A 14261-nucleotide genomic window follows, 5' to 3' on the forward strand; every position below is an offset into this window, starting at 1 on the left:
TATTAATTAGAAGGGGTTCTATAAGGCACTGGAAATTCCCATGACAAAAAAATACATTCTCTCTCTCTCTCTCTCTCTCTCTCTCTCTCTCTCTCTCTCTCTCTCTCTCTCTCTCTCTCTCTCTCTCTCTCTCTCTCTCTCTAGGTTTCATAATATTTTTCTCTGAATACACAATGTTTTTTTCTAGTAGATTACTCTGTTGCTTTTGGGATGTGGGACCCCTATATTAGGAAAAGTGACAATTCATTAAATCAGTTGATGAAAAAAGTAAATAATTTATGACAAGTTAATTTTGAATGTCTAGAAGTTATCCTAACTCAGGACTACATTAATTTTTGGTACTGAGCATCCTAAGTCACTGGGTGGTACATCAAAATATGTTTCGTATCACTGGTGTGTTGACTAATACATAATCTCAAGAGAATTTATCTCTCTAATCTGAATTTAAGTTTACGTCCTGAAATTTTTTCCCTGAAACTAAATAGATAACTGGTCAGGGAATTTATATTTTCTCTGTCAACAATGCCGGTCGGTTAGCGTCCGAATCAAGTAGTTATTCTTTTTCAGGCCCAAATTGTTATTTTTATATGAACAAAGTTCTTAAACAGTGCAAGATTCTCGGGACAACATGGCGAGCATACCTGTCAACAATTATGGTAGGTTAGTGTTTGGCGCTCGTGGCCTGGGGTCGGCTTTTTATAGGCCACTTTATATTACAAGCTAGTTCCCTCCGCCGGAATACTAATTATTTTTCTGGGATAAACCTGAAAGTTTATAGCCTTTCCCTGCCCTCAGATTGTTCTTGATCATCTTAGCTAATGGTCCTACATGCTGCCAGAACTTAACATTGTCTATTGACAAATGTAGATTTCAAATATTATTATCAAAATTTCTCCATTACTACATATAATTAACATTTCCTTAACATTCTCTTTAATTCCCTTAAGACACATCACATAACAAACATACCAAAAACATCAAACGTATAAAACTAACAACTGTATAAAAATATCAGTCATATGACAGTTATGAAATTGTTACAAATAAAGAAAAAAAAATTCAGAGTGATTGGTGATCAATCTTTCTTTCATACTCTTTTTTTTCAATTTCACTTTTCTCTTTTTCATATTCTTCATTTTATACCTTAACCGAGGTCTTGTGTTCTGTCAGAACACTTCCCCTGAGATCCAGTGACCTGTCTCCCATCATCCCTCGTTTTATACTTCACCTGCAGATAGTGTGGCCCTCTCAATTGAGAGAGGGACCGGCTCTCTCGGAGTGGGCTCTGTAGGATCCCTAACCTAACATCCTAAAAATACAATGATGAATAAATTTAGAAATACTAATACACAAAAACAAATAAAGATCGATCACCCCCCAAAAGAAAAAAAAAAAAAAAAAAGGAAAGAAAGAAAATGCATTTACTGTCACACCTCTTCCACTCAACTGTCAACTGTCCGTGGAGATCTTGTTCTGGCAGGTACTTCTTCCTGCTGAGTCTCTTGCACTAATTTCTTGGGGTTCCACTACTCACTGACTCATTCCCCAATATGGTTTTACTTTCTCTGCGGGGCCCTAAATAGTGTGCCCATTGAACAAGTTTGTAAGGGCATATGCGCCACTGTCCCTTAACACTTCCAGTACACGGTATGGACCGACCCACTTTATATTGATTTTTTACATGTACCCACAAGGAAGTCTCATTTGTTACCCATACATACACTTCTACACTTTCATTCTTTCGGCCCCGGTTTGCAATTTGTGTACAACGGGGGCTTATTTTCTCGTGTCTCCCTTATCATTTGGAGGGCTTCCTCTACTCCTTCCTTGTCTCCCTCTATGCTAGGTAAGCATCCACCAGCTAACCTAGGGGGATACCTGGAGAAGAAGTTGAAGCACGGTTGTTGGGTTATGGTAGTGTGGACGGCTGTGTTGAGTATGGTCTGGCACTGGGCCACAACCTTGGGCCACCGGAGAGGATATTCTTGACAGAGGGCGGTTAGCATCGTCTTCAAAGTCTTGTGCTGGCGCTCCACAATGGCATTTCCTTGGAGGCGATATGGAGTGGTGTAATAGACCTCCATTTGATGCCTCCTACAAAATTCCTTGAAGTTCCATAATATAAATTCCTCGCCATTATCTGTGAGTATCCCTCTAGGGCAGTGGTTCCCAAACTTTTTCTGGTCTTTACCTACATTTCATACATGATCTTTGTCCACGGTCCCTGCCAAGCATAACCCATAACTACAGTGACTGTCTACAATCCTACACTCATTACGTCCACATGAAAACCACTCAAGCAAATCCTGTAATTTTATTGATTCCATTTGATATCTTTTCTTTTGTTAAGTATTAATAAAGAAATTTGTTCTTTGCCTTTGCTGAATCTCATATAATCATTGAAATGGTATTAAAAAAGTAACATAATGCACATAAAAAATGTCCATATCAAATTTGCATTATTGCAAAAAAGCTGCTTCAACAATATACAAACAAGAAACAAAATAAAACAAAATTAAACTGTTTAAAATGTAGTAATCCCACGCCAGATGATCTGATCTTTGAATCTGACAGATCTGATGACCATAATTCTAAAGTGAATTGCTATCACAGTGAGTCATAATTAAATACCACAACCATGGCTTTCAGTGGCCAATTTGCTTCTGAACAATTATGTCAGGTTCATCTTCCCTTCACTTGAACCTCCATTCCACTCAGTGTGATTTTGTTCTGCTCGACTGGTTATCACGCCAACAGCAGGAACATTTGTGATTTAAGGTAGCGTGATATGAGTAGGCTTGAAAGAAAGTTTGAATCAAGTCAATATATACAATTTATTTACACCAACAAGAGTTCACTCGTTACGGGGTATTGTAGTAACATGGTGGTATTAGGTCTTCGATTACTGGAGAGACTAGCAATACGTCACTGCGTTTTGTATCAATGAAACAGTGACATTACTTCACTTAGTTTTATAGTTTTTTTTTCAGAGTTTGTGCACACACTAACGTTGCGGCTCTCCATCGGTCGACAGGGCTCGCAGGACGCGGCCACTTGCAGCGAGCGTCATTCCCTCTCTTTGCCTCTGGAGGTGCCGCCGGCTAACATACAGCGGACATAAAGTTGACATAATATTAGCATTTGCATCAACACCACGTGATCAGGATGGCGCCTGCTATTGTGTTAGTTGGCGATATTTGTACAGACGAACAACAGGGAAGTGTCCTTTACAAAATAAACAAAGGACAACTTCCGTGATGTTTAACAGTCTGTTCCTACCTATCCTTACCTACCTATGAGTGCATGTTGCAGATTATCAACAAGCTTCTTGATTCATGGTTTTGTTTCACTTGAAGCACACCGTAGATAAATCCTTCACTAAGTCTGTTGCGATATTTCGTTTTAATGTGGAAGAGTTGAAAGAATACAGGATCACAGTTGATGAAAATGGTATGAGGTGCCAAAAAGCAATTTGTCTACATAGTCTAGCCATTTGTACTGAACCTGTAAGTTCCCTGCACTGGCTGCCTACCCGCTAAACTCCTTTGCTTTTATATATACATATCTTCAGATTCTGGCAACCTACATTCTGCTACATGACCCCCAAGGAGGTCATGGCACCCAGTTCGAGAACCATTGCTTTAGGGCTTCCAAAATCTGCTATAAAATTTGTCATGTTTCTGAATACCTAATCTGTGTTCCTACTTTTAAATTGGTAAAATCTAGTGTATCTAATATAATGATGACTACTATGAGTACATCACAAAATGTAACCATGTTTACAGTAGATGGATATGGCCAGTGTTGTATTTCAGTTCTACATGCCTTTCTCTCTCTCTTTTAGTGTTGGTGTGATCAGTTCTTTTGTCATGAACTGACTTATTTTGTCTAATAAGGGATCTCCGGCATAACAACAACGACTATGAAATCGGATGGAGGTGTTGGTAATGCCTGTTATCAGGTTGGTAAGACTCTTGCTTGGGAACGTTACCAAGCGACTATGAAACCGGCCCTTAGTTTTCTTTTTGAATATGTTAGTGATTCGTGACTACGGTAAATTTTGTATTTAAGAGGTAATGTTGGAAGTGTCTTCATGATAGTATAACAGCTAGAGCTTCTTTGTCAGTGGCTGAGTAGCGATTTTCTGCAGCTTTAAGCTTTCTGGAAAAATACCCTATGGGAGAGGTAGTTCCCTAATCTTGAATTTGGCTAAGTACACCACCCACATGAGTGTTGCTTGCATCAATGGTGACTATATATATATATATATATATATATATATATATATATATATATATATATATATATATATATATATATATATATATATATTATTTTACTTATTTATTTTTTTTGAAAATTTGCTCTTACCAACACAGGCCTCTACTAATGTAGGCTTGAGGATTTCAAAAAATTGTTGGCGCTCTTGGGTCCATTTAAATTCCACATTTGATCTGGTCAAGTTAGTGAGTGAGGCAGCAATTTTAGCAAAATTTTGAATATGTTCACGATAAAGTCCACACATTCCAATGAAATACCGTATTTCTTTTATTTTAGTAGGAGGCTTCATCCTCACTATTGCCTCTACGTTTGCGAGGTGTGGACGACAGTTGCCCAATTTGCCCTAACTTCAGTTTGTTCATAAGCAGACTCAGAAAGGTTTAGCTTTGCTCCACTCTCAGTAAAATTTTTAAATGGTATATCTAATCTGGTAGTTAGGACATTAAAATTTTGGGCCCACACAATAAAATCAAAATAATTTCTGACCCAGCGTTCTCTAACTATTGGGACTAAGATTTGATGAATGTACCTGGAAAAATAGCTGGGAAAAAGAAAATCTGAAAGGAAATTTCCTAAATCTATACAAGGAGACACCATTACTGTAGGTGGTAACATCACGGTTGCCCTCATATAAAGTTACTTTTTTTTTTTTTTCAGATCTAGAATGGCGTAGTACTTGTGACGTGCTACTGTTTCCACTAACGTTTGCAAATGTGGTAGGGGTTAAATGTCTGCCGCTAAATGCTGATTTACGGCCCTGTGGGACTAAGTTGCTTTTAATGGAATTTGTTTCTTTTCCATTTCTCTTAGCATCTCTGCAATGATCTCTTTCGCAGTGGTCGGATCTTTATACCTGGGTGTTCTTACTGGTGTTGGGTTGGAAAGGTTGGGTGGTAGGTTAAAGGTTTCAATTTCATTTGAATCAAGAATTAATAATTTATTGTATTTCAGAGCTATTTAGCTTATATTCTGTTTTTGGATTTCGGTTAGGTGTTTCCACTCAAGGGTTGTTAGTAACTGTCTTAATCTTTCCTCTCTATTGCCCTTTGTTTTTGCTTGGTCCACTTAAGGCATTAAATGTTTTTTGTACATGAGTAGTTAAGAATACCTTTTTCCTCATCTATCACTCCTACTTCATAAGACCCTAAGTTCCTGGGGAAATTTTGGTATGGGCTTTACTTGAATTTTTACTGGGGAAGTGATTTTGTTGCTGCTCACTTACTGTGGTACAAAACGTGTATGTTGTACACTTGGTATTCTTTTCTGGATGCCTGATTACGGTAGTTTCTGGATTTTCCCTAATTTTGATTGGAATGAATTTTGTTTGGTAAGGAGACCGATTCACCTTTTGGTCAATCCTGAGCTGATTAATGGTCCTACATTTGCAGAGAATAACAGTGACTCTCTCTCATCTTGTCTTCTTTTCTGGACAAATCTGATAGGATAGAGCTCATTTCCCCATATTAGAGTTTGTTCCTTATGATCCCAGGTCAGTTTATCTTTTCCCAGAACATAACAGCCCAACAGCAGCTCCGAACTCAGATAGCTGTCCGGCACTACGAGAATTTGCATATCTTCTTTTCACCAATGTTCAACCACTCTGAACCCAGTATGCTTAACCCTTAAAGGACAGGCGAATTGGCGCGAGTCATTTTCTCAGGGCGGGGGTTTTTAAGAAGAAAGTGGTTGATTTTCTCACATCATATTTCCTTATATACTTAACGTGGAGCTATAAAATGAAAACAGAAAGAAGAGCCAACCCTTCTTCTTTACAACAGCTTATTGCCAGAATTCTAGGTGTTGTAATTTAGCCGTGAGTAAAGGTTGAACAAAAATATCTCATCTCCTATTTAACCTTATGCCTGTGGGTACAGCTGACACGCGCGCAGCTTCGTCCTTCTCACTGTTCACCGGTGCTGACCCGTCTTCACAATACATTATGTTGTTACAACGTATTTCCTTGCATTTCTTGGATTGAAATGATAAGTATAGTAAAAAGAAAAAAAAAAAAATCAACACCATTATTCTTCTTACATGTTTTTTGGGGAGAAATGAGGAACAGAAGAGAAAAAAAAACAACATTTGCTCCTTTTCACTACCTTCTAATGGTGATTCAGTTACTTTCCTTACATTTTTGCCTGGAGATATGAAAAAAAAAGAATTGCTTGAAAGCATTACATCGTTATAACTGTCATATAAATACAATACATATATCTTATTGTACACTAGTGTAGTAATGTCTACTACTATAGTACATTACTCATCACTATGCATACTAATATACATTCTTAGAGTGAAAGTCACGGAAGGAAGTGGACGCACGTGGCTTCCTTCTCTCCACGCATCGGGACGAGACAGATAATTTTCCATCCATTATGGAGATTTTAGGTGTACTGAAACTAGGCTGGTGAAAGCCAGCAACTTTGTATGTATTGCCAGTTTATGTTCAAAACAATTATCGCCCTCCTGTATTTGACTGAAGGCAGGAAAATTTCCTCACGCACTCACCCTTTCCATAAGCCGCGCACTGATGTGTCACCTTATACTCTGCAGCATGGGTTGAAAACAACCCTTCCTAGCTGATTTGTTTTTTTTCTAAATAAAACAAAATTCTAAACAAGAGGGAGTTTTAGGAAATTATTTTTACTATGTCATTAAAAATTTGATACGGAATGACCGTGTAAAAAATCACAAAAAAAAAAAAGAAAAAAAAATCAGTCTGATCTATATTTTATACTTTTCTTCCGATCGCTCGCAAAGCAATATGACAACCGAAGAAAGTCAATGATCAGTGAGTTCACTGCCATCTCCTTGCCAGCCGTGCGATGAATTTCACCGTGTATTTTTTTTTTTTTTTGTGTGTGTTTTGGTACATAATTTTAGTGTTATTATTCTCCTTCCCGCAGTATTTCACGTAAAAAAATCTAAGCTAAGTGAGGGGTAACAAGGAGCGTGTCGCACAATTCATATGGAGGAGGCAGTAGGCACCTGCCGAAACGATAATTACTCCCAGCGAGGTCTAAAGCACTGTTCAGGGGGTGCTGTGAACGTATCATTAAACCCAGCTGTGACCTCACTGAACGTTTCCTTTTGTGTCTCACAACACAAGAGGCCAGTCACAACTTGTCCTCTAAAGACAACTCTCTTCCTCCACACAAAACTACAAGCACCTAATAACACACACGTCCTTCACTCAAAATTTCAAAATTATCATGGCGACTCCTACACCAGCCTCGGAGCCCTCATCTGGGGAGGGGACCATAAAATTAATGTCCCCAGGTCGGACTGTCCTTCTGCTGACGACCCTAAGTGTCTTGAACCCCCTTCAACTTTTTCTTCATTAACTTCTGCAACATTAGCGGTCTAAGATCTAATTTTCAATCTGTAGAACACCACCTCTCCTTTTCTAAACCTCATCTTCTTTTCCTCACTGAAACTCATGTGTCTGAGGCAACTGACAGTAGCCCCTTTTCTGTTCCCTCCTACTTTCTCTCTCCTCATTTTCGATCCAAAGCTGGATGTTGCGCTTATGTGCGCAATGACTTAACCTGCTCCCGTGCCCACGGTCTTGAATCTTCCGAGTTTTCCACCATCTGGCTACGACTACAGAGTCACTCTCAAAGTAAATTTATCTGTGCTGTATACCTCTCACCTAACTCCTCTGACTATGAGAAATTCTTTGACTATTTAACTTCTAAAGTGGAACACATTCTGACCCTCTTCCCTTTTGCAGAGATCTCCATTCTTGGAGACTTCAATGTTCACCACCAGCTTTGGCTTTTCTCTCCCTTCACTGACCATCCTGGTGAACTAGCCTTCAACTTTGCTATCCTCCACTACCTAGAGCAATTGGTGCAACACCCTACTCATATTCCTGACCATCTTGGAGATACACCCAACATTCTTGACCTTTTCCTGACCTCTAATCCTTCTGCTTATGCTGTCATCCTCTCTTCTCCATTGGGCTCCTCCGATCACAATCTCATATCTGTATCTTGTCCTATCGCTCCAATCCCTCCTCAGGATCCCTCTAAGCAAAGGTGCTTCTGGCATTTTGCCTCTGTTAGTTGGGGGGACCTGAGGAGATATTTTGCTGATTTTCCTTGGAATGACCGGGTCAGAGACCCGTCTTTGTGTGCTGAGCGCATAACAGAGGTGATAGTGTCTGGCATGGAGGCATACATTCCTCACTCTTTTTCTCGACCTAAACCTTCCAAACCTTGGTTCAACACAGCTTGTTTTCGTGCTATACATGATAGAGAGGTGGCCCACAAAAGGTACTTAAGTCTTCCATCACCAGAATCTCATGCACTTTATATTTCTGTCCGGAACCATGCAACTAGCCAAAAACTCCTTCATTAACAGAAAGTGACTTCTGGCATCTACCCAAAAATATCTCCAATAACTTTGCTTCTTCTTTCCCTCGTTTATTTCAACCAGATGGCACCACTGCTATCACAAGCTTTTGATAGAGTCTGGCACAAAGCTTTGATTTCCAAACTACCCTCCTACGGCTTCTATCCTTCTCTCTGTAACTTCATCTCAAGTTTCCTTTCTGACCGTTCTATTGCTGCTGTGGTAGACGGTCACTATTCTTCTCCTAAATCTATGAACAGTGGTGTTCTTCAGGGCTCTGTCCTGTCACCCACTCTCTTCTTATTATTCATTAATGATATAAACCAAACTTCTTGTGCTATCCACTCGTACGCTGATGATACCACCCTGCACTTTTCCACGTCTTTTCATAGACGTCCAATCCGTCAGGAAGTAAACATTTCATGCAGGGAAGCCACAGAACGCTTGACTTCTGATCTTTCTGAAATTTCTGATTGGGGTAAAGCAAACTTGGTATTGTTCAATGCCTCAAAAACTCAATTCCCTCCATCTATCAACTTGACACAACCTTCCAGACAACTATCCCCTCTTCTTTATTGCCACTCAACTGTCCCCCTCTTCTACACTGAACATCCTCGGTCTGTCCTTTACTTATAATCTGAACTGGAAGCTTCACATCTCATCTCTAGCTAAAACAGCTTCTATGAAGTTAGGTGTTCTGAGACATCTCCGCCAGTTTTTCTCACCCGCCCAGCTGCTAACTCTGTATTCTTCATATGTTGAGGGGGGTGGGTTCCATTGATACCGCTCTTCTAGACGGGATGGAATCAAAAGCTTTTCGTCTCATGAACTCCTCTCCTCTAACTGACTGTCTTCAGCCTCTCTCTCATCGCCGCAGTGTTGCATCTCTAACTGTCTTCTACCGTTATTTTCATGCTAACTGCTCTTTTGATCTTGCTAACCGCATGCCTCCCCTCCTCCCGCGGCCTCGCTGCACAAGACTTTTTTCTTTCTCTCACCCCTATTCTGTCCACCTCTCTAATGCAAGAGTTAACCATTATTCTCAATCATTCGTCCCTTTCTCCGGTAAAGTCTGGAACTCTCTTCCTGCTTCTGTATTTCCACCTTCCTATGACTTGAATTCCTTCAAGTGGGAGGTTTCAAGACACTTATCTTTCAATTTTTTACTACCGCTTTGGACCGTTTTATGGGACTGGCATCTCAGTGGGCATTTTGTGTCCCTCCTACATAAAAAAAATAAAAGTGTGATCAGTGTTTGTGTTTGTTCTACTTTCTCTCCTGCATAGTCTCATGGTATAATGTGAGTACTAAGTAAGTCCAATAGTTCGGTTCAATCTCGTGTTGACACGATATATGAAATTAAAAACCCTACCAAAAATCACACTAATTTAAACTGATATGCAAGGCGGTTATATGGAGGATTTCAGAGACAGGAGGCATAATATTTTCGAAAGGTGCTAAGGTTCTCTCTCTCTCTCTGCTGAAACGATAATTACTCCCTGTAAGGTCTGATGCACTGGATCAAGGGGTACTGTGAACTTATCATTAAATCCAGCTGTGACCTCACTTTGTGGCTCACAACACAAGGGGGCAGTTACAGCCTGCCCCCTAAGGCTGTGTTTACACCAAGCGAATCGAATCGATTCAATTCATGGAGAATCATTTGACTCGAGTCATTTTGAATTGGTATAGTTCCAACCGACTGAATCTGATTAACACATCATTCAGTACCAAGGCAGCCTTCGAGGAGTATGGACGTCTTTGCTGTTGCAGAAATAGCATTGTTGCTGTGGCTGAGAAAGAGTAGACGGAGGCGGAGGCAACGAATATGGGTGCATCCAATAAATTCTAGAAGACCTGAATTTGGGAGCTTTGGACATTTGTTCCCAGATTTGGTCAATAATCCGGAGAAGTTTTATGACTTTTTAGGATGACCACAGAACAATTTAAGATGTTGGTTGAGTTGATGGGACCCTCCATCAAGAAGCAGAATACCAATTTCATTTCTGTAGCAATATCAGTCCATAATGCAGCAATTACATCACGATTACGGTGCATAGGATCACTAGGATCATAAATAGTACGTCGTTCTTTCACTAAACTGATGAGGAGTTCCACATGTATGATGCTTCCTGCTCGGCTGACTCGCCTTGACTGATGAAAAAATGGGACCGCGCGCATCAGTGATTCTGAATCGCCATGAATCTCCATGATTTGAATTGACTCGATTCGCTTGGTGTAAACGATTCCATTGAATTCAACGTATCGAATCATGACGAATCATGAATTGGGATGATTCTCCATGAATTGAATCGATTCGATTCGCTTGGTGTAAACGCAGCCTAAAGACAACTCTTTTTCTTCACACAAAACCAAATTCACTTAATTACACACACACATACACACACACACACACACACACACCTTTCACTCAAAATTCAAAGTCAGTATGGCGACTCCTACACTAGATTCGGAATCCCCACCTGGAGGAAGGGAACACAATGTTCCCAGGTTGGATTGCTCTTCTGGTATCAACCCTAAGGCTGCGTTTACACCAAGCGAATCGAATCGATTCAGTTCATGAAAAATCAACACCGTGTTGATTCGCCACAGTAGTTTCAATGTAACCGTTTATACCAGGGGAATCGAGTCAATTCAAATCATGACGATTCATGGCGATTCAATGATTGGTTTGGACCCATTTTTTTCATTAGTCAAAGCGAATCAGCCGAGGAGTAAGCACCATGCTAGTGTACGTCCTCATCAATTTAATACGAGAACGACGTGCTATATATGATCCTAGTGATGTGTGCACCGAGATCGTCATGCCATTGCTGCTTTATGGAAGGATATTGCTACAGAAATGAAATGCAAAGTTGAGTTAAACAGTTTTTATTTACTTATTATCCCTATACTACAGTAGAAGTTACACGTACTGTACTGAACCATAGAAGGAATTGCTGTACCCTACGAATTACTAGACAATATTATCCTGCATATTTTAAAAACAAATGACAACAGAAAGCGTTATGGATATGGTTACATTTATTCATTTGGCAACTGTAGGGTGTATCTACTTACGAAATGCGTGACATAAGGTAACCGCCAAATCAGCCAGGCACCAGCCAGAGTGGGGGGAGGGGGTGTACACTTCCTGCTATTACCCCCTGTGCCTCTGATTTCATTCACTAAATATTACGGTATAGCACTTCACAAAGTAAAACTTAATATGACAAAATGCTAAAATAGCTGTATTTGTTTTAATATCCTCCGTATACCGTTAAGCCTAAATAGAGTAGATGTGATCTGGTATCAACTGGTGCGCCCGTTTCTTGTGTGGTGAATATATGTATTAGTGGATCATTCTGTCCTGCCACTCGACAGCTCCACCTGGTGAGACAAAGTATTCTTTCAGAGTGTAGGTAATTGGTATTCTGCTTCCTAATGGAGGACCCAATAAACTCCACCATCTTAAATTGTTCTGTGGTTATCGTAAAGAAATCATATTGATCAAATCTGGGAACAAATGTCCAAACCTCACAAATTCAGTCTTGTAGAATTAATTGCATGCACCCATATTCCTCAGCCACAGTAACACTGCTATTTCTGCAACAGCCAATACGTCCGTACTCCTCGAAGGCTGCCTTGGTACTGAATGATGTGTTGATCCGACTCAGTCGGTTGGAACTATGCTGATTCAAAATGACTCGAGTCAAATGATTCTCCATGAATTGAATCAATTCGATTCGCTTAGTGTAAACGAAGCCTAAGTGTCTTGACACCGCCCCCCTCATCTTTTTTCTTTATTAACTTCTGCAACATTCGCGATCTTAGATCTGATTTTCAATAATACACACACACACACCTTTCACTCAAAATTCAAAATAAATACGGCGACTCTTACACTAGCCTCGGAATCCCTACCTGGGGAAGGGAACACAAATGTCTTGACACCCCTCTTCAACTTTTTCTTTATTAATTTCTGCAACATTCGCGATCTTAGATCTGATTTTCAATTTGTAGAACACTACCTCTCCTTTACTAAACCTCATCTTCTTTTCTTCATTAAAACATGGGTGCCTGAAGCAATTGTAGTCCCTTTTATACTCCCTCCTACTTTCTCTATCCTCATTTTCAATCCAAAGCTGGATGTTACATCTATGTGCGCAACAATTTAACCTGCTCTCGTGCCCCACGCTCATGAATCTTCCGAATTTTCCACCATCTGGCTACGACTAGAGTCACTCTCAAACTAAATTTATCTGTGTTGTATACCTCTCACTTAACTCCTCCGACTATAAGAAATTCTTTGACTATTCAACTTCCAAAGTGGAGCACATTCTCTCTTCCCTTTTGCGGAGATCTCCATTCTTGGAGATTTTTCTAACGTCTAATCCTTCTGCCTATGCTGTCACCGTATCGTCTCCGTTGGGCTCCTCCGATCACAATCTCTTATTTCTTTCTTGTCCTATCGCTCCAATCCCTTCTCAAGATCTCCCAAAGGAGAGGTGTATCTGTATGCTGAGCACATAAGAGGTGATATTATCTGGCATGTAAGTGTTTATTCCTCAGTATTTCTCTTAACCTAAACCTTCCAAATCTTGGTTTAGCACAGCCTGTTCTTGTACTATACATGATAGAGAGATGGCCCAAAAAAGGTAATTAAGCCTTCTATCACTTAAATCTCATGCACTTTATATTCATGCCTGGAATCATGTTGTTTTTCTACTAGCCAAAAAACTCCTTCATTAATAGAAAATGTCAAAATCTTTCAGGATTCCTTTGTGATTTCTGGCACCTAGCCAAAAACATCTCTGATAACTTTCCCTCCTTTATTTCAACTTCATGGTACCACTGCCATCTCATCTATTTCTATAATTGAACTCTTCGCTGAAACCTTTGCTAAAACTCCATCTTGGATGATTTATGGCCTGTTCCTCCTTCTCCACCGTCTGACTATTTCTTGCTACCCATTAAGAGCCTTCGCAGTGATGTTTTCCGTGCCACTGCTGGCTTTAACACTCAGAAGGCTTATGGACCTAAAGGTAAGCGGTTCCCCATTGGCCCCTGGAACCTTGTCACTTTTATTATATCCTTATGGGTAAATGTGAAAATTTATCTAGTCCTCGAAGGGCGGTCGACCAGGCGCTCTAGACCATCACCTTTTGGTTGTGATGGTGATGTGGAGGCTGGAGCTCGTACTCTAACTACTGTTGTTTCTCATGGTGGAAGACCCTTGGGTTAGTTATCGAGTTTTTGTCTTGACATTCTTATGATCATTAATGTCTATGCATCTATGTCATACCGTGCTATTCACTTGGTTTTCAAGCCTATCGAAATAGTTCTCCATATCCGTGTCAAATATGACGGCAGTTGTCTCTCAGATCAGTAGTATGTGACATTTACATCTGACATTGCTGCTAAAACTGCTCTTGAGGCAATAAATTTTCTGCGTTTTGGAGACAACAACTTAATTGCTGAGATTAATCGTTCAAAGTGTAGTTGACAACAATAATGATTATTGTCCTAATGTCTTTCATGATGCTTAAAAAAATGTGCTCCCAAAGCTCGCCACCCACCTACTCGTTACTGGTTTGTAGCTTATTATAGGGAAGGTCGAGATA

The sequence above is a fragment of the Scylla paramamosain genome, chromosome 19 (assembly GCF_035594125.1).
Source record: "Scylla paramamosain isolate STU-SP2022 chromosome 19, ASM3559412v1, whole genome shotgun sequence".
In the NCBI taxonomy this organism is placed as follows: Eukaryota; Metazoa; Arthropoda; class Malacostraca; order Decapoda; family Portunidae; genus Scylla; species Scylla paramamosain.